The sequence below is a fragment of the Camellia sinensis genome, chromosome 9 (assembly GCF_055761805.1).
Source record: "Camellia sinensis isolate YWXY chromosome 9, ASM5576180v1, whole genome shotgun sequence".
NCBI lineage: Eukaryota > Viridiplantae > Streptophyta > Magnoliopsida > Ericales > Theaceae > Camellia > Camellia sinensis.
In genome coordinates, this window is record NC_138969.1 from 797250 (window position 1) to 818971 (window position 21722).

The 21722-nt window shown below is 35.9% G+C and overlaps 1 long non-coding RNA gene across 1 annotated transcript; it reads right to left on the reverse strand.

Moving 5' to 3' along the window:
* Positions 1–843: 843 nt before the first annotated feature.
* Positions 844–1671, reverse strand: LOC145799022 (uncharacterized). Its single transcript, XR_014341008.1, has 2 exons — positions 1489–1671; positions 844–1054 (listed from the first exon to the last, which is right to left on the reverse strand). It is a non-coding gene; the product is annotated as an uncharacterized LOC145799022 (long non-coding RNA).
* Positions 1672–21722: the final 20051 nt, after the last annotated feature.

The window sequence follows — 21722 nt, forward strand, 5'->3', positions numbered from 1 at the left end:
GAACTTCAAAATTGAATGAGCAAGACAAGGAGCTCTCTCTCGCTCTCTCTCTCTCTCTTTATGCGAGAAAGGATACAAGAAATTAGCTTTTTAGGGACAAATTTATTCTGTCTTTAAAAGCGTAATATTTGTTGGGAAAAACTTTAGCCAACTAATTTCCTCCGTCGCGAAGTTTGTCCCAAATGGTCAGTCCGGAAAAGTCAAAAAATGACTTTTAGAGACAAAATTTTGCATTTGTCACTATAAATAGACTTTTAGAGACAAAAATATATAGTTGCGAAAAGTTTTGATTTTGAGACAACCAAAATTTGTCTCTAAAAATCTAATTATTATGGGGACAACAAAATTTATTTTCGAGACAACAAAAATTGGTCTCTAAAAGTTTAGTTTTTGGGACAAATGAAATTAATTTTTGAGACAATAGAAATTAGTCTCTAAAAGTTTAGTTTTGGGGACAAATGAAAGTGGTTTCTAAAAGTTTTAGTTTTTGGGACAAATGAAAGTATTATGTAAAGGTTATAATTTTTTTGAGACAACTAAAATTGGTCTCTAAAAGTTTGATAATTTTTTTTTTTTTTTTTTGGCCTTTTGATTTTGTAACAATTAATCTAAAAATACTAGTTTGAACATCAACCTATATTCCTTGCTTGATTTCTCAACAACCAAACAGAAAATATCAAACATATCACCAGATCATCTACTCATCTCCAAATTAAAATTCAACTACATGGAAAAAAAAATGCTTATCACATTCAAAGAGGCTTAATTAAAAGATATTTCAATAACAAACAAATACCATACTTTGATTCATTAGTATGTAATATCTTGATTGTATATCATAAATTGATAGAGATTTCAAAAGTATCATTTCCAATTTATAAGGCTAGTGTCATAAGCATTGTTTGTAGCATTCAACTATTCAATGAACAGATTGTAATTAGAGTTATATCTACCTACATAACAAAACAACTCAACTCATCGCATCTTCTTCTCAATGGCTTCGTTGAAATGGCATTCAATTCTCAAGCTTCAAATTGACACAAGCTTTCAGAACCTGCATAGAATAGGCCAAACTCTCAAATAGATTACCAATCAAAAATTATCCAATGACTTCGTTTCTGTACTCATTTCATATGCAACAATCATAATTCACACCCATTAACATCATTACATTCATTGGCTACTAGCTACAGAAGAGGTGAAGGCAGATTTCAATTCCAACAGAAATATAATAGGATTCTACCACCAAGAAGTTCTTAATAGCAGAAAAAGTCCAAGCTGCTAATCATAGAACTTAGGGCCTAAAAATTACTAATTTGCAGAAAACAAATTAACAACAAAAACAAATAAGCCACGAATCATATCGGGGGCATTCAATAACAACAAACATGAGAAGCATAGAGCACATGAACAACTTTTCTTTTCAAAATAATACACCATGCTCAACAAATTGTTCAGATGCAGACATGAAGAGGGTCCTAATCTCACCTGACTCCATTTGAACATTATCATCTGCTGTAGGATCACTAGCACCTGCTTCCATATCAAAGAGTTCAACTCTCTTATTACCAAGGCTGCTCACATACCTGCAGATCCACCAAACAGAAAAAATTACAACTTGAAGGTGGGAAAACACAGAAGACAGAGACATCATAGATAATCACAAGAACATAAAATCTGTCACAAAGATAATGCATTGCCACTTTCAGCATCTTAAGTAACTCAGTGCTTCAAATCTAAGCACGCTTTGAGACGATGTCTAATAACAAATAACATTATGATCCAAATTCTTGGTTTCATGATTTTTCTTTTTAATGAATACTGCATTGGTGGTTGGCTAGGAAGGGAGACATTCATTTAACTACTGGTCTTGACAACAACAAAGTTGAACACAAGATCTCACAAGAAATTCCACAATCTTAAACAAACGGGCTTACATTTTTCTCAAGGCCACATATGAATTTAGCTCATGAGAGTTTCTATTCTAATTTACAGTTATTGTGGAAGAAAACCATAGAAGAATACTTCAAGCCAATTGAAGCAGAACATAGTGCAGACAAAGAAAATGTTTTCTGGGTTTAGTGTATTAGGTTAATTTTATCGATAAACTAATAAATTCAACTCAATGATCAGCATCAACTGTTGTAAACTTTGTTTTGCTTTGTTACAATAATGTATATCAGTAATAAATTGTTTCTTTTTTTTTTTTTAGCAGCCTTAGAAAGTTCAAAATTTTAATAATTACAAATTGATTTGAATAAAGTTGTGAACTGATGAGAACCACTATCACAAAATAGTGGCCCCACAGTTTTTGCAATCTTTGAACTAAAGAAGAAAGAGAAAAAAAAAAAAAAACCTTAAAAAATAGGATATACTAAAAATAGCAAATATGATGCTACAATTTTTTACTCTAATAAAACAAGCAAATCAAAATAAATTTAACAATGCAATCAATCAAATTGGCATCTACATTTCCAAATAACACAAATATAATCAAATCAAACAAATCAGGATTAGATCAGACCATATCATCAAAGCAAAAGAAACATCAGATTAAGCATCAATATAGGGATTTTACAAATTCTTCATACACAGCTTATCTCCTTGTTACTCTGTCTAATCATAACTTTAAATCTTCATTTATATGTTAATCTATTCTTCATATTGTCATTTTAGAGTTTTCTAGTAACTTGTGATCACAACCTATCCCGTGACTCGTGATATACATATATATTGATAACTCGTGATCGCCAATATTGATATATATCCCTATACTCTTATTTAAAACCATAGCCAATATATATGTTGGCCAATGATAGATATATATAGCATTTGAAAATCAAGGCAAAGAAAATCAAAGTTTGGTTCTACTATTCTAAATTACGAATTAGTTTATTATTTGATGCCACAAATAGCTCAGCAAATGAATTACCAATGCACACACACATACACACACACACAAAGAGAGAGAGAGAGAGAATGGTTTAGAGGAGGAATAGATATAGAAAACAAAAGCAAAGAGTGACATTGTCTTTCTAGAATTATTAGGTCTACATTGTACAATGCGCATATGGTTGCAACTTGCAATAATTCACAATACTCAAAATGTGTAGAAATTTAGAAAAAATATATTTAGTGCACTCACACACAAAAACTAATATCTCACTGATTCAAGAGAACATTCACATAATTTAGTGAGAACATTCAAGAAAGGTTTGTTATTTGAGCAAAATTGAAAACTAATATATGGGCAAAGTTGTTCAAGAAATTAGTTTATTAGTTTATTAGTCAAGATATTAGTTTATTATTTGAGCAAAGTTGTTTTCGCTTTTCACATGTTAGGCTTTTCTTCTTTAAAGGTTTGTTGCACATAACTTTTGACCATTATTTTCATCAGCAGTATGTAATATCAAGCAGATACTAATCCAACAGAATCCCAAGAATCAATGAACTCTTCTGCTAGTCTGTAATTAGGCAGTTACTCAACTATTTTATTATTCTTTTCTAGTTGAAGTTTCAACTATTTATTGACAATTTTAAAGAACATTATTATCAAGAACATATATTTGATTTACATGGATTCATCTCTTAGGGAAAAATCAATACAGCAATTAATATAAGTTCAAAGTAGGTCATGAGAATACAATCACAGGAAAACAATACATGATAAACAAGCAGCTAAAATCCATACCCAAGTTTGCTGCTTAATGTAAATTGAAGCATCAAGATATATACTGTCACATGTTAACATTTAGATGGCATTGAACTGCATCATTTTCACATGTTAACGTTTAGGAAGAATCCAAACATTTTTTTTTAAAAAAAAAATTACTCAAAAAAATCGATTAGAATCCTTATGGTGCTAGTTTGCAAGTTTGGAAAGGAATGTACCTTAAGCAGCTACAGTGCACTTTCTTTCCAAACAAACAACACAAGGGTCTAAGCATGCATGAGTATTATCACTGAACCTCCATCCACATTCTCTGCAAATGACAAAAGACCCAATTGTTTTGTTATGTATGAAAACAAGTAGTTCTAAAAATAAGAAAGCAGATCAGCCAAAGCCAAATTTATTTCATTTTTTTGACGGTAATACGTAGGAATCTTCTCTGTAGGTTTATTCTGTTTGCTGAATTTGAAGATATCAAGAAAAATCTAAAATGACAATATGAAGAGCAGATTAACGTATAAATGAAGATTTGAAGTTACTGATTAGACATAGTAACAAGGAGATAAGTTTATGTGCATGTTGGTAGGCAAATGTGGTCTGGTATTGTTCTGAATTCTAGAGGTTAACAGATTATAGGTACTACATTCAACCACTCATAATTCCATTTGCCCTCTGAATGTGAAATTGTTCCCCTCACTCCATCATGGCTTCACATTAACAGAGCATCAGTTGGATGATCTATGATGGACTGAAGCCTAGATTGGATATGATCCTCATCATTACATGAATGAAATAAGAGATTTCAATGGTCTGTAAATGTAGCAAATGTAGGTTGCTACATCCACGTATCTATATTAGTTCTCAAAAAAAAAAAAAAAAAAAAACAAACAAACAAACAAACAAAAACAAAAACGAATCCACATTGACATAACAATTATAAACAACTGACTTCAAATTTTACATCCATATATCATGCATTGAAATAGGGAGATTTTCATTCACTTCAATTCCAACAAATCTCAGAATGTTAAAAGCATCCAAGAAGCTGCTGCTACGTCAAACATATTAAATATAGGCAATTCATATATATGATAGTCAATCATCAACTAACTTGATAATATATGATACCTTATCAGAATCGCTACCGGAGACTCGCCGGGAAATCGGAGAATCGAATCCAGACTAATTCATCTATTTAATCGGGAAATCGGAGGCGGCAACGGAGCGATCCAGATATCGAATCCGTAGAGAAGAGATATATGAATCAGTAGAGAAGAGATATATGAAAAGAAATTTAAATTGAGAGAGAATGGGAGAGAAAGAGAGAGAGGGGGGGGGGAAAGAAGGAGAATCAAAATCGGAGGCGGCAATGGAGTGATGAAACTTTTTTTTGTTTTTGTTTTTGGTAGTCCCGACTTTGAGATCAAAAATTAATATATAAAATATAATAATATATGATTCGAGTTCACTAGGACCAATTAAAATTATCGGGATATGATTTGGGTTAATTAGGGACCAATTAAAATTGTAAGGATATGATTTGAGTTAATTAGGGAACAATTAAAATTGTTGGAAAAAGTGATTGATCATTTTACAACCAAATAAATTTATCTAGAAAATTTAATAACATGATTAAATATATTTTCAAAAAAATTCTTTCATTTTGTCTTTAAAAGTATATTTTTTACAAAAAAATTATTTTTATTCCTAAAAATTTGTCTTTAAAACCTTAATTTCTTGTAGCGAAACGGTAGTGGGTGTTTGGGATGGGCATTTTAAGCCATTTCAGGCTAAAATAGTCAATAAAATAAAAATCATTGTTATTTAAGATTAAAAATTAAACTCAATTTTCAAACTCAATGATGTGGTAATCAATTAAGATATTAAAGATAAACACTCTCTCAAATCTTTTTCTAATCATCAACCAATTATATGACTTACACATCATTGAGTCTAAAAAATGGGTCTAGAAAATGTATTTGCATATCATTTTTCTAAAAGAAAACATCCCATAACATCACTCTCTTTACTTTTTACATTTTTTTTATTATAAAAAATTAAATAGCCAATTAAAATAGCATATTCCCAAATAGGGCCATAAAACACAAAGAGCAAGTAGAATATATATTTGAGGCTCTTTCGAGAAGGCTATGGGTCCATCAACGGTCTCATTTTAATAATTCAAACTATTTATTTTGTAAGATTCTTCATAAATATCACCTACAAAAAAAAAAAAAAAAGGTTAACCAGATAATCATAACATGTTCAATTTATTGTATTTATTACCAAAAAAATATATGATATATTTTTAAAAATATATTTATCGTGCATTCTTTTTAAGACAAATGTAATAAATTGAATACGTTATAATTATCGAATCAACGTAATATTTTTTTTTAATAAATAGTATACATGAATGATCCTACAAAATAAATTGTTTGAATCATCGAACGAGATCCATGGTGTACTTCACAAGTGCAGACAACACTCTTCAATCTTGGTCATGGCACTACTAGAAAAATATCTTTTTGCATCTGATTATTTGACCATTGCAAAAAAAAATTATTTGCAACGGCAAATCAGCCGAAGTAAAAACTCGTGAACCCACTCAGCCAACGATCAAAAACTTGTGAATTCAATCAGCGGAAGCAAAAACTTGTAAATCCACTATTGGGAACCCACTCAGCCCAATTTATTTATATTTTTCTTTTTTTCTTAAACTCTCATTTCCTCCAAATTTGATTGTGTAAAACTTGTCCTAGACGCTCATTTCCCCCAAATCTAATTTTGCTCGATCGTGTCTGAGTAAAAGAATCTGATTTCCCTTTCTCGATTTCGCTCTATAGATCACCATGGTCATTTGAAGAAGAGATCTCCAATGGTATGAACTCTCAATCTCTCTCTCTCTCTCTCTCTCTCTCTCTCTCTCTCTTGTCTCAGTGAGTCTTCGAATCATTCATTCGTATTTCAACTTATTCATCTCTCTACTTCGATCACTTGTTTCTTATCATCCGAAGTCACTGTAATTTGATCACTTTTTCGTCAATCTATTGATTTTTCCATCACGTGGTCTGATTCTGGAAACAAGCTTTGGCTTGAATCAATCCTTCCTTATCTGCTACAGGTACAAGCTTAACCATTCAAGTCTTAATTGTTATCGCTTCACCTTCACATTCACGGACACAAACACAAGTCCCCGTAACGTAAGAATTGAAAAGTATCCAGATCCATATTCTCTACATCATCAAATCCAGATCAAATCAGGCACAAATTAAATGTCTCCACCTACATCAAAACTCATAACACTCTCCACAAATCATTACGATAAACCTATATGAATCATACATACATGCATATACATATATATATATATATATATATATATATATGTAGAGAGAGTGTGTAAAAAAAAAAAAAAAACCTATTTTTTGGATGGATTAAGAGATGAAAAGGTGAATCAGAGAAGAGGTCGAACGAACAACATTAACAGAATATGGAAATCATCTTCACAAGATTCGAGCTTGAATGATTAGGTTTGTTGTAATTCAACTCATTTGCGATATAAATGAAAAGGAATGAATGATATCAAAAATGATGAATATGTACTCTCTCTCTCTCTCTCTCTCTCTCTCTCTCTCTCTGTGGGTGTGTGTCTAAACACAGGTGGAGATTTTGCAATACTTTACTTTCTTTTTGCTTTGTAAAGTAACAATAATAATAATTAAAATGAAGAAATATTAATGTATGAGGGTTAACAAAAGCGACGGTTCTTCTTCTTCCTTTCCCCTCTTATGCCATTCTCTCTCTCTCTCTCTCTCTCTCTCTCTCACTATATATATATATATATATATCTGTCTTTTGTTGTTTCATTTTTTTTATTTTGTTTTCTCATGACTTAGCTCATCTACTCTTTTTATTTTCTTCTTCTTTTAAATAAGGGTAAATTAAAGTATATTCTCTTTACTATGATCTATTTGCATTTTGTCTTAAACTTTAAAATTTAATTATTAATCATCTTAAAGTATTATTTTGTTAAAATTTTATGCCCAATCAAATCATAGGTAAAGCATAGACATCTTTATTGAATTTTTAGGATAATAGTTTCCGTTATTGATCTTTTAAGACAATAATATCTTTATTTAGTAATTTCATTTTCACTTTGTCTTTCTTATTTTAGTAGCAAAATATAAACGGAATCACTATATAAGGGTTTTATTGTCTTAAAAATTCTATATATGTGTTATGTACTTTGCATATGATCATTTTATGTAAATTTCTAATACAAAGGGTTAACTCTAATAAGATATTATTACTCTCACATGCTTGATTTCACATGCTTTGGTTTGTTATTACCCTCACATGCTTGAAAATACCACATGGCACTATCAAGTGGTATTTTTCACTAATCACAAATGTATATGCTGCTACTGATTCTAAAACACCCAACATAAATGTAATGAATCCTACTGTCAAATCCAATCACAATAAAAAAAGATACCACGTGCCATGCTCTCCTAGAACCCAATAATTGAAAAGTATATATATTTTTGTAATATTGTCAATTTAGTTGGTTTAAATGTTAGAATCATGTCGTTAATGTTGAGTGTTGCTCATAACACTTTACTTTTTTCTTTGAACCTCCATCTCTTTATGGTTTTTGCATTATAATTTTATCACATCATAAAATTTTAATTTTGTCTTCATTCGTAACTTCCTATATTCAAACCATAATCTTAATCATAATCTTAACTCTAACCCTACCTCTACCACCTATTAGCTTTAACAACCACTTTCTCCGCTATCTTAGTCCCTTCTTGTCATTCTCGCCCCGCTCAATCTCCTCTTTACAACCTTCTTCGCTATCATTTTGTTTTTGTCTCTCTCTGTGTTGATCTCTTTATCTCTCACTCTCTCTATCTTCTCTATTGATCTCTTTATCGCTCTTTTTCTCTTGCTCTTCCTCACTTTATAACCTCCCTCTCTATCACATTCTGTCTTTGACAAGCAAGGAGTTAGGGTCTCATTCGGGAAAGGTAAAATTGCCAAGAATAAAAAAAAAATTTAGAAATAATGAAACAAAGAGATGACTGTGGATAGAGATGAGCTAGGGGTGGCAAGGGTGGACGAGGATGGGCTAGGAGTGATACGGATGTGGGGAATAGATTGCTGGAAAAGTAGGGTGCCGGTGGCCAAAGATATAAATAGGGGATTAGGTAGGGTTCCAAATGTTAAGGATAAAAGTAATATTAGGTCGCGTTTGTCAACTATACATTTTAGTCAAATGTTACTATAAGTGGTCACATCACTATCTACTTTTCTGCACATCTTTTCATAAAAAGTAAAAAAGTTACTAAAATAGCTTGTTACTAAGCGAGGCCTTAGAAACCCAAAAAATAAATTAATTAATTAAATTAAAAAAAATAAAGAAGAAGAAGAAGAAGGTGAGAGCCTAAATCCCTTCTTTTTTTTTTTTTTAAATTCAAAAGTGGAGTTCAAAAAAAAATAATAAGTAGAGGCAATTAACAATCAAAATTACTCTACAACATTAATCATATCCTTTTAGTTTTTTTTTTTTGGTATTATTATATGTTAAACTTTTGAATACTATTAGCCTAAGGCCATCTCCGATGTTTAACCAAATCCATCACCAAATTTAAATTTGGTGAAAAATTACACTTTTTTGGTCTCCAATGGTTTCATCAAACTTGTATCAAATTGAAAACATCCCAAATCTTTAACCAAACTAAGGACCTAGGCCAACTTTGTCACGACCCAAACCCGCCCCTATAGGTTTAGTGTCATAACCAACCAGTAATCCTTGGATTACCGAAGGCCTCTTAACATAATAGCATATAAATAGGGGCTGCAGAAGCAAATATATGTAATATACATAGTCCAATGAGCTGTGAAGACATACATGGGACTGATAATTTTGAACTTTCATAACCATACATGTGATCAAAACAAAAAGCAACAATTAAGTCACTTCATGTATGCATAATAGAAAACTTGATCGCAAATCAAAAGGAACAAAAACCTTTACATCCCCAATACACATTCACGAGGCTTGACTCAAACCGGAACCTCCTCGGGAGGCACGAAGGCTGGCTGACAAAAATAGAAACTCCATGTCCTCAACTTTGAACCTGGTCACGTGTCTGATCACCTACATACGTAATATAAATAGTGAGCGAGAGCCCAGTGAATAATAACAGAGTTAAGGGTTAAATGAATGACGTCCCATAATTAAATCCGTACATAGAACTAATTCATAGTCGTGCTCTCATTCAACACGTATACAAAATTCAGAAATCATGTTGGATCATTCATAATTCATTTGTTAGCGTTAACAGATCATATACAGAACATCATAGATCATACTTGTCAATTCCATAGAGGAACCTCCTGCCGGGTATGGATAACTTGCCAGTTCCATAAAGGAACCTCCGTACTGGGCACAAATAACTTGTCAGTTCTATAAAAGAACCTCCAGTCGGGTACAGATAATTTGTTAGTTCCATTAAGGAACCTCCGGTCCAGGTACAGATAACATACTTGAATCTTAACATTAATGTCATAAATGTTTGCCAAAGGCGGACAATCATTCATAGTGTGAATATAACGTTTCATTAATTTAACTTGAACATAGCTTTACTAAGTCATTACTCACAGATAACCGGTGGCTCCAGATAAACGAGTAGAGTAAGCAATTTACTTAGCGTGAGGCGTGTGACCTACATAACATGACAGATACATACATTGAACACACGATAGGTTTGTACACAACTTATTTCATTTGTTCCTAGTGTGTTTCTAGCCTTTATCCTCATCATAGTGTCTTAATCTTGGCCTAGAAATGCCTAGGATGGAATGAAGATGCAAAAATGTACGTGAAAACATTTTTTCAAAACTTGCTGAAAATAGGGTCCACGCTCGAGTGTGGCTTTCCTCGCTCGAGTGGACATACAAAATGTGAGGGTCCGCTCGAGCTTAACTTCTTTCGCTCGAGTGGTCTACAAACCTTGAAGAAGTACTGGTTGCTTGTTTTTCCCACTCAACACTCGCTCGAGCGTGAGAGATATGCCCGCACTCGAGCGCAACTGTTGTCGCTCGAGCATGCTGTAAAACATAAAAACTTCTGGGAGCATGCATTTCATGCTCGAGCCAGCCCTTGGTCGCTCAAGCGAAAGTGTGAGACACAAAGTGGTCGCTCGAGCGTGGACACAGAATTCTAGAATTTCCAGAATTGCTTCCAAGCTTCAAAACTCAATCTTAAAGCATCAAGCTTGATTTTTCTGGGTCAAAACTTGAGGAAACATTGAGAAACTCATAAAACATCATGAATTAAGGATCATTTCAAGAAATCATGGCCTAATAGCTTGCCAATTGCGTAAGCATTCAACTTAAAATTTATGAATGTTCCATGAACATGGCATACATGAATTTCTTTGAACTTAATCTTCTCAAAACATGATCAAATGCTACAAAACAACATGAAACTTGATGATTTCCCAAAATTAAGGTGAATTCAAGACATTCATGAGGGAATTCTTGGAAATTAAACTCAAAATATCAGAAAATATGCATGCATGCATGGTATGGCTCAATACTCTTCATTTCTAACTCAATTCTTACATTAATCATCTCAATTCTCTAGAGTTCATGTCTTATACTTCATAGTTGCTCAAACAAAGGGTTGAATTCTTACCTAAACTTGTCAAGATGAGAGCTAAGAGTTTGATCCTTGAGTTCCTAAGTCCAAATTCACAAGTTCTCTAGCAATCCTCATAATTGAGCTCAACTTTTCTTCTTTCTTCCTCTATGACATTTTGATGTTCAATTAAGAGGAAATGAAAGTGTCAAAACAATGTGTAGGAGTCAATGAAATGGCCTTATATAGGCTTGATTAATAAATTCATTAACTTGTGCTTAATTGAGCATTAATCATTCTAATTATTTCATTCCGAAACGAATTTTAATTAAACTTACCATAATGTTCTAAAAATTCCAAATAACACATAAATCAAGTTAATTTCCGAATCGGATGCCAACAAGGCCTTCAATTCATAAATTGAATAAAAACATGAACCGATCTTTCTACGTTAAAAAGATATAAACACAAAATAATGCAATGCACATGTAATTAACTCAGGATTTCTTCTTAATTACTTATTAGGCATACTTAAGTATGAATTAGCACTAATCATGGGTTAGCGTTGTTACAGTCTTTCCCCCTTAAAGAGTTTGGTCCTCTGAACTCGAATTATCTTCATTTTGGAAGAACACCGGATTCAGAGGAAACAACTCAAGGTATCTTCTCATCACGTCTTCTTCTGTCTCCCAAGTTGCACAAGTTCCTCCATAATTCTGCCAATCAACCTTCACTAACGGAATTTCCTTGTTTCTCAATCTTTTGATTCGGCGGTTCACAATTTGCATTGGCCTCTCCTCGTATGTATAATCATCTTTTAGAAGTACATGTGTCAGCTCAATCACATGTAGTGGATCTCTCAAATAATCCCAAAGCATAAAGACATGAAAGACATTGTGCATGTTTTCCATTACTGGAGATAAGGCTACTCGATATGTTACTGAATTAATCTTCTCAAGAATCTCATATGGCCCAGCATATCTTGGCGCCAACTTACCCTTAACGCCAAATCGGGTTTGCCCTTTCATAGAAGTCACCTTTATGAACACATAATCACCAACTTCATACTCCTTATCTCTTCTCCGGACATCCGCATAACTCTTTTGTCGGCTCTGTGCGGTTCTTAGGCATTGTTGAATCAGTTTCACTTTCTCAGTTGTTTCTTGCACCAGTTCTGGTCCCAATAACGGTCTATCACCTACATCGGCCCAGCAAATCAGAGATCCACATTTTCTACCATACAAAGCTTCGTAAGGAGCCATATCGATACTTGAATGGTAGCTATTATTATACACAAACTTGGCCAATGGTAAGTAGGTTTCCCAACTGCCTTGAAAATCTAGAGCATACATTCGTAACAAGTCTTCCAACGTTTGAATGGTCCGTTCAGATTGGCCATCTGTCTGTGGGTGGTAAGCACTGCTTAGCCTCAATTTAGTTCCCAAAGCTTGCTGTAGACTCTGCCAGAATCTTGAAGTGAACTTAGGATCTTTGTCAGACATAATAAATACTAGCACGCCATGTAATCTCACAATCTCATTAACGTACAAGGTAGCCATCTTATCCGCATTATACAATGATTTAACAGGTAAGAAATGTGCAGATTTAGTTAAACGATCAACAATTACCCAGATAGAATCCATATCTCGAGAAGAGCAAGGTAATCCCACAATAAAGTCCATAGTGATATGCTCTCATTTCCATTCTGGTATCGGAAGCGATTGTAGTAACCCAATGGGTCGTTGATGTTCAGGTTTGACTTGTTGGCAATACAAACATCGGGCTACAAAGTTTGCAATGCTCTTTTTCATTCCAGGCCACCAGAAATTTTGTTTCATAGCATGATACATCTTTGTATTTCCTGGATGCATGGCAAATTTGGAGTTGTGAGCTACTGTCATGATTCGTTTCCTTAAATCAGAACAATCTAGTACACAAAGACGACTCTGAAATTTCAACATGTTGTTTTTAAATACAAACCCGAGCCTTGATTTTGAGTCAATTTCATTCACAATCTTTTTCAAGAACTCATCTTGCAGTTGTTTCTCTTTAATTTCTTCAACGATTGCAGGCTGGGTAGAGATAGTGGCTAAGATCCCACCCTATTCTCGCAATACAACTTCAATCTCATTCTTTTCCAAGTCGCATAGTAATTCCTTTTGACCGGTAAGAAAACATGATAAATTTCCCATCAAATTTCGGCTCAAGGCATCTATCGCAATATTAGCTTTTCCCAGGTGATACAAAATCTGTAAATCATAGTCTTTGATCAACTCCAACCATCTTCTCTGTCTCATGTTCAATTCTTTTTGGGTGAAAAAATATTTGAGGCTTTTATGATCCGTGTACACTTCACAAGTCGTACCATATAGATAATGTTGCCAAATCTTCAAAGCAAACACCACTACGGTGAGTTCAAGGTCATGGGTCGAATAATTCTTTTCATGAGAACGGAGCTGTCGAGAGGCATAAGCAATTACCCTTCCATTTTGCATTAAGACACACCCCAAGCCTTTGTAGGAAGCATCACTATAAATCTGGAATCCTTCAGTACCATTAGGTAGTGTTAGAATCGGTGCAGTTACTAATCTAGTCTTCAACTCTTCAAAGGCAGACTCTCTTTGATTGTTCCAATCAAACGCCACATTTTTCTGATTTAATTGGGTCAATGGCATAGCAAGTTTTGAAAAGTCTTTTACAAATCTTCTGTAATAACCTACAAGTCTCAGAAAGCTTCTAACTTCTGACATATTTGTCGGTTTAGTCCAGTCTACAACAGCTTCAATTTTTCGTAGGTCAACAGAGATACCATCTTTGTTGATTACATGCGCCAAAAATACCACACTGTCAAGCCAGAATTCACATTTGGACAATTTTGCATACAATTTCTTTTCTCTCAGAATCTACAAGGTAGTTCTCAATTGATTCTCATGTTCTTCCCTACTTTTAGAGTAAATCAATATATCATTAATAAAGACAACAATAAATTCATCCAAAAATTGTTTGAACACCCTATTCATTAAATCTATGAACATTGCAGGTACATTAGTTACCCCAAATGGCATTACCAAAAACTCATAGTGCCCATATCTGGTTCTGAATGCAGTTTTCTCTGTCTTCTGCCTTGACTTTTAACTGGTGATACCCGGATCTAAGATCAATCTTAGAAAACACTTGGGCTCCCTGAAGTTGATCAAATAGGTCATCTATTCGGGGTAAAAGGTATTTGTTCTTGACCGTTACTTTATTCAATTCACAGTAATCTGTACATAATCTCAAGGACCCATCTTTCTTCTTAACAAACAAAACTGGAGCACCCCAAGGCAAAGTGCTCGGATGGATGAATTTCTTGTTTAATAGTTCTTGAAGTTGGGCTTTCAATTCTTTCAGTTCTGAGGTTGACATTCTGTAAGGGGTCTTAGAAATCGGCTGTGTTCCAGGCACAACATTAATGGTGAACTCAATTTCCTTATCGATTAGCTCTCCAGGTAAGTCATCAGGAAACATATCAGGAAAATCACAAACGACAGGAATAGGGTCCACACTAGTACTACTCGAAGACTTAGTCAACACACTAAACAAGTAGCCCTGAAAACCTTTTCTCAACAATTTTCTAGCTTTCATAAATGAAATCAAGTATGGTGGTGGAACTACTCTACGCCCAGTGAACACAAACTCAGGCATACCAGGTGGTTTAAACTCAATGGTTTTATTCATTCAATCAATAGTGGCACAATATTTCGACAACCAATCCATGCCCAATATACAATTAAAATGATCAATGCTCAAGGATAGTAGATCAACATATAATGTCATCTCACCAATCATAATATTACATGTCAGATATGCATATGCACACATCATAAAACTTCCCGATAGTGTAGCCACAGATAGTATGTAATTTAAAGGTGCTAATGGTCGAGTCAATTTCCAAGAAAAAGCATGTGACACAAATGAATGTGTAGAACCATAATTAATTAATACGTAGGCGGTCTGAGCACAGATGGGGATTATACCTGACACCACTGGTTCAGTATTCTGTACATCCCCAAGCACTAGTGCAAATACCCTTTCTTGCCTTAGTGTTTCGTTCCCGGCGTTGCCCTTGGCATTATTAGTCCTTGTGTTGGTTCTCGTTACAGGGGCAAATCCGGCTGAACTTGCTGCTCGATGGTTTGCATTAACGAACCTCATTGGGAAGTCTCTAATCATATGACCGGTCTTGCCACACCGGAAACATACACTCGATGCACGATGGCACACGCCTATATGCTTCCTTCCACATTCTGTATAGGTTGGCTTAGACCACCTACTTTGGCTCGAACTACTTGAAGATCCAATATTTTGCTTTTTGTTCGTAAAGAACAAACGGCCCTTCTGAAAAGTGGATCCAGATCTTTTGCTTCGCCATTCAGTTGCTGTTGTCTTAGCTTGCTTTTTTGCTACCAAAATGGCTTCTACCATTAATGCCCTATCGAGCACATTCACATACGTGGGTAGGTTGAGAACTCCCACCCGATCTAGTATCTCCAAATCCAAACCGCCTTCAAATTTCCATGCTTTCTTGTAGTCAGTATCCACCATATGTGGAACAAATCGAGCCAATTTAGTAAATTTGGCCTCGTACTCAGCCATTGATATCCTGTCTTGTTTAAGTTCCTAAAATTCAGACACTTTTCGATCTCTAAAGCATTGGGGAAAATACTTGTTGTAGAAGATCTCGTTAAACTGAGCCCATGTCATGTTCCCATTATTAGCTTGGATCAGCAGCCACCATCTTCAGGCTTCGTCGTTTAGTATATAAGTGGCTAAGAGAACTTTTTGCGTTTTGGAATAAGGAAATATCTCAAACAATTTTTCAATTTCTAGTAGCCACGTTTCTGGCGTCAATGGTTCAATACCACCCACGAAAGTTGGCGGTTTCATCTTCATAAATTTCTAAGTCAGATTGATTATGTCACTGTTATTTGGCTCATGTTGTACTGGCGGAGGCGGATGAGGCAAAGGCTATTGTCTCTGTTGTTGTGTCATTGCTTCGATTAGAGCTGCGAGCATTTGCTCCATTCTGTTCATTCAGGCTTCGGAGGATTCAGCTGTTCCATCACTTCTTGCATTTTCCATTTGCTATAGGTAAACAAAACATTATAAATATAGGCAAACAGTCCTTTTATAACACTCAAATTGTTTGTTTCCATTTCTTGTGGTTATGTTCAGATTTAGTTTTGACTTTCAATGAACACGAACACTTACACATGCAGATGGAATGTCCTTACTTCTTACTAGGACACCCTAAGCTTGTATGGACTCGTGTGTGCAGTAAGACGCGTGCTCTGATATACCATTCTGTCACGACCCAACCCGCCCCTATAGGTTTAGTGTCGTAACCGGCCAGTAATCCTTGGATTACCAAAGGCCTCCTAACATAATACCATATAAATAGGGGCTGCGGAAGCAAATACATGAAATATGCATAGTCTAATGAGCTGTAAAGACATACATGGGACTGATAATTTTGAACTTTCATAATCATATGTGTGATCAAAACAAAAAGCAACAATTAAGTCACTTCATGTATACACAATAGAAAACTTGATTGCAAATCAAAAGGAACAAAAACCTTTACATCCCCAATACACATCCACGAGGCTTGACTCAAATCGGAACCTCCTTGGGAGGCACGAAAGCTGGCTGACAAAAATAGAAACTCCAGGTCCTCAACTTTGAGCCTGGTCACGTACCTGATCACCTACATACGTAATATAAATAGTGAGCGGGAGCCCCGTGAATAATAACATAATGAAGGGTTAAATGAATGACGTCCCATAATTAAATCCGTACATAGAACCAATTCATATTTGTGTTCTCATTCAACGCGCATACAAAATTCAGAAATCATGTTGGATCATTCATAATTCATCCGTTAGTGCTAATAGATCATATACAAAACATCATAGATCATACTTGTCAGTTCCACAGAGGAACCTCCGGCCGGGTACGGATAACTTGCCAGTTCCATAAAGGAACCTCCAGACTGGGCACGGATAACTTGTTAGTTCCATAAAGGAACCTCCAGCCAGGTACAGATAACTTGCCAGTTCTAATAAGGAACCTCCGGTCTGAGTACATATAGCATACTTGAATATTAACATTAATGTCATAAATGTTTGCCAAAGGCGGACAATCATTCATAGTGTGAACATAACATTTCATAAAATAGATCTTATTTCATATACAGAAAATAATTTAACTTGAACATAGCTTTACTAAGTCATTACTCACAGATAACCGGTGGCTCCAGATAGACGAGTAGTGTAAGCAATTCACTTAACTTGAGGCGCGTGAGCTACTGTAGACGTCCCCGAACGTCCCGGGAGGGAAATCCCGTTCTGTTCATTTGGGGCTCACTACAGTTCAGGACTCAAAAGTCACGGTCCTGTATCTAATCTCGCAGAGTGCAATGCAAGACCGATAAATCATCAAAGAGTCCAAATTCGGCAAATCATTTTTGAAAACAGATTTTTTTGAAAGAAGTGCCAAACATAGACTGCTTTGCCAGATACAAAGTCGCCACCTAAATATTTTATTTTGGAGAATTTAGGAAACCCTGACTCGTTTGCCTAAGGCCACGTGTCCGTCATCACTAAAGTTGCCTCAGCTCAGGAACTTGGGTACGATTGGAGAAGGTCACTTCGTGAGCACCCCCACTTGCCCGATCAAAGATCGGCCTCTACTAACCATGATATCGAGTTTTGAAAACATTATGTGATCTTATTCCGGTTATTAGCCTAGATTTACTATGTGATGCGCACAGCATACAAGTATAGACTGGGTCGCCTGAATTGGAACAAAACATTTTGCTTGTTTATTTTGAAAATGGTTTGCTACTCATAAGTAAGCTAAAATGCGGGTTTTGACGAATTATTCCAACTCAAGCAACCTAACCTTCATCCATAGGCATTCAGGCAGGTATATCACATAAGCGCATAGCCTCATGGTAAGCATGCTATCATGGCAGTCACTCACACACATGCAAGGATGCTAAAGCATAAATACTTACCGAATACTCCAAGCCAAAACAGAAACTAGTTAGTAATCAATGTATGATCCTAGTTCATGTTAAGATGGCTAATGCAGTACATGCAAAAATGCAACTAAGATAGACTCGGCTATTCTAAAATGGCATATGAAATGCAATAACTGATACACGTATTCAACTCGAAATTAAAATACAATGCAGTTAGTATGATGCGCCGAGCCCGGTGCATGCAATACAGATGAATGATGCAAACATGCAAGCATAAGTATGCTAATTGAAACATGCCCTAATCTAACCATCATAAGCTGGTAAATAAAAAGGAGAAAGACGTGGGGTTAGAAGACATACATCACACACACGCATACTTATTACAATTGTTCCCTCTCTCGGAGGGTCCGAATAAATAATATACAACCGAATGAATCTAGCTAATTAAATATTACAAAACCCTAATTAATTAACAAATTAACTAGGAAAGCAAATAAACTAGCATGCAAGCTATAAAATGGACTGCCTCAGCTCTTGTTCCGAATGATGAAAGATGCATGTATGCCTGCATCGCCTCATCAGGAAATTCCTTGCGATGCCTCGCCTCACCCTTGTTTGCAATTGATCTCAGAAACTTACACAAAGCTCCAGAAGGCTGAAACTCCACCTTGGGAAGGCCACCTACCAATTATTAGCATGGGAGACCACTTGCCGACCACCCTTTGTGGTGGAGACCAAAGAGGGTGGTCGGCCTGCCAGAAAATTTGGTCGGCCGACCAGTTTCCACCTCTGGTTTCTAGTTTTGCTGTAACAAAGGCAAGAGAGAGGAAACGCAATGTATTTTTAACAAATGTGTGCATGACCACTCTCCCTATCATTGCACAAGCTCTAGGGAGTGTAGTCCTCGATCCTCGTGCCATCAATCACATATCTCGATGCATAATGGCCGAGGAGTCGAATTGCACGACTCAATGGGACATGAATGCACATATAAGCAACTAAAGCCAATGACTCTATCATGGATAGTCAAGAGTGTCGGCGACTGAGAATCAAGGCACGATTCGTCACTTGGAGTATGAAACGTCCCTCGTTTCCCGTGTTTGGACTAGACCCTACTCCAAATACCATGCAATATGCATGACATGCATGAATGCAACTCTAACATGCAACCTAGATGCAAATGCCACTAAATGACGCAAACATGCAAGGGATGACATGCAAACATGCTACTAGCATACACAATGTTATGAAATAATCAAAGGCATACTCAATGCAAGATGATTCTATATGGCATACACGATGCACATACGAAGACTATCATGCATAGATGAAGACTATCAATGAGATGATCAAGGCATGCACAATGCAATGGCCAAACATGCAACAACATGAACTAAATGGCATACATAATGCAAGATGGACTTAAACCAATGTGAGTGGACCTCAGCCACACTCCAATCAGTGGCCATACGATGAAAATGAGACAACCGAAATACATACAGATGTGCACGAATGCCAAGGACCGATCCTAAGGCATCAAATGCCACTCTACCAAAGCATGGCAAGGGATGAAGTATGGCATACAAACACACATGACACAGCTCTGAAATGGCATAAAAGATGATCCCGAAACATGCGAATATGTCATACAATGCATGCTAGATGGCCTGGGTACCGAAACTAGTGAAGCGAGTTACACTAGAGGTACACAAAGCAATGCACCAATAGAAAAACCAACCCCAAACAGACCCTAGGCAGGTCCGAAACAGTGGGGAAATGACCTAAAATGATGGCTCGGAATGTAAAGAAATGGAGCTCATTCAATGGTCAGTAAATGAGGCATACAAGCCCGACTCTCAAACACATTTAAAGAGTACAAAACATGGGAATATGGCATTCACATAAGCTCTGAAATATGATGTATAATGGCCCCAAAACAAGAAAACATCTCAATATATGCATGTAGTGGACCTCAAAACTCAAAGCTAAGCATGGACATTGAACTACAAGCATGCAAAACAAGCATCATTCGACCATGAGACCCAAAAACAGAGCTAAGGTAGTCCAAAATATGCAAAAAATCAGTTTAAGGCATGGCCAAAAAGTGCTAAAATTAAGGGTCAACAAAGCATGCAAAGAAAGCTAGTGAACCATGAGTTGTACTACAACTATATGAAGCATATAAGAGCTCACCAAACCAGCCAAAAACAAAAGTATGCCATGCCAAAATATGCCCAAAAACTCACTGAAACTCAGCCAATGCATGCAAGAATGATAGGCTCCTTTGGAAGGCCATGCAAGGGGTTATTTTACACATGTATGATGGACACACAAAATGGAAAAACCACCTCTGGAAAGAGGTTATGAGGGTCCTACAACCCACCAAAAAGGTCCTGAAATTAGTCTAGGAAGCATGCAAGTGAAAGCCCCTTTGAAAGGCCTTGAATAGGATTGTTCTACACATGCATAATAGACACTTTATATGGCAAAATGGGCTCTGGACAGAGCCTATGTAGACCTTAAAACTCACCAAATAGGGCCTGAAATATGGCTTTGAAACATGCAAGTATGAGCCCCTTTGGAAGGCTAACAAAGCTAGTAAACAAATCAAGGGGTGAGAGGGTCACCCCTCTATGATTTTAGGGCTCAAAAACATATGTTAGCCACTGAAAATCTACTGGATTTCAGTGGCTAAAAGGCCAAACCAAGGCCAACACAAATGCTCTAATGCATAGCCCTAAACATAAGGAAATGAAGCATGCAAAGGGGAAGATGACCCCAAACAGAAAAAATGTCTTAAACAAACATGTTTATAAGCTCAAAAAAAAACTTTTTTTAGTTTATGACAAAACCCAAAAATGCTTGCAAATAAGGCTAAAGAATGAAGCAAAATAAAGCTACAAAGAGGAAAATGGTGACTTACCCCTGTAGCACAGCAATGCAGCAAGCTCTGGACCAAGAAAGTGAGCCCTCAACCTCTGAAAAACAGCTCCAAGGTACTTAGGATGGTAGTGGAGGTGTTATGCTTGGAGGTGTAGTGCAAATGGCCAAGAACCATGGAGCTATGGAGCTTGGATGTAGAGATATAGAGGGAGAGTATATGTATGCCTCAGCCAAAAATGTTCAACCCTACCAAATGGAGAGGAGAGCCTCTCTTATAGAAGAAGAGGTCCAAGGCTTCTTGGAGAAGCCTCAAGCAAATGGACCAAGCTTCTAAAAGAAGCTAAACCAAAAGGGTCAAGCTAAACCAAAAGGGTCAAGCTTCCTTAGAAGCTAAGGAAAAAGGGCCAAAGCTTCCTTAAGAAGACAAACAAAAGGGTTAAATCTTGGAAGATGGGGCAAATGCCTCCCAGCTAGCACAGCTGTATGCAACTCAG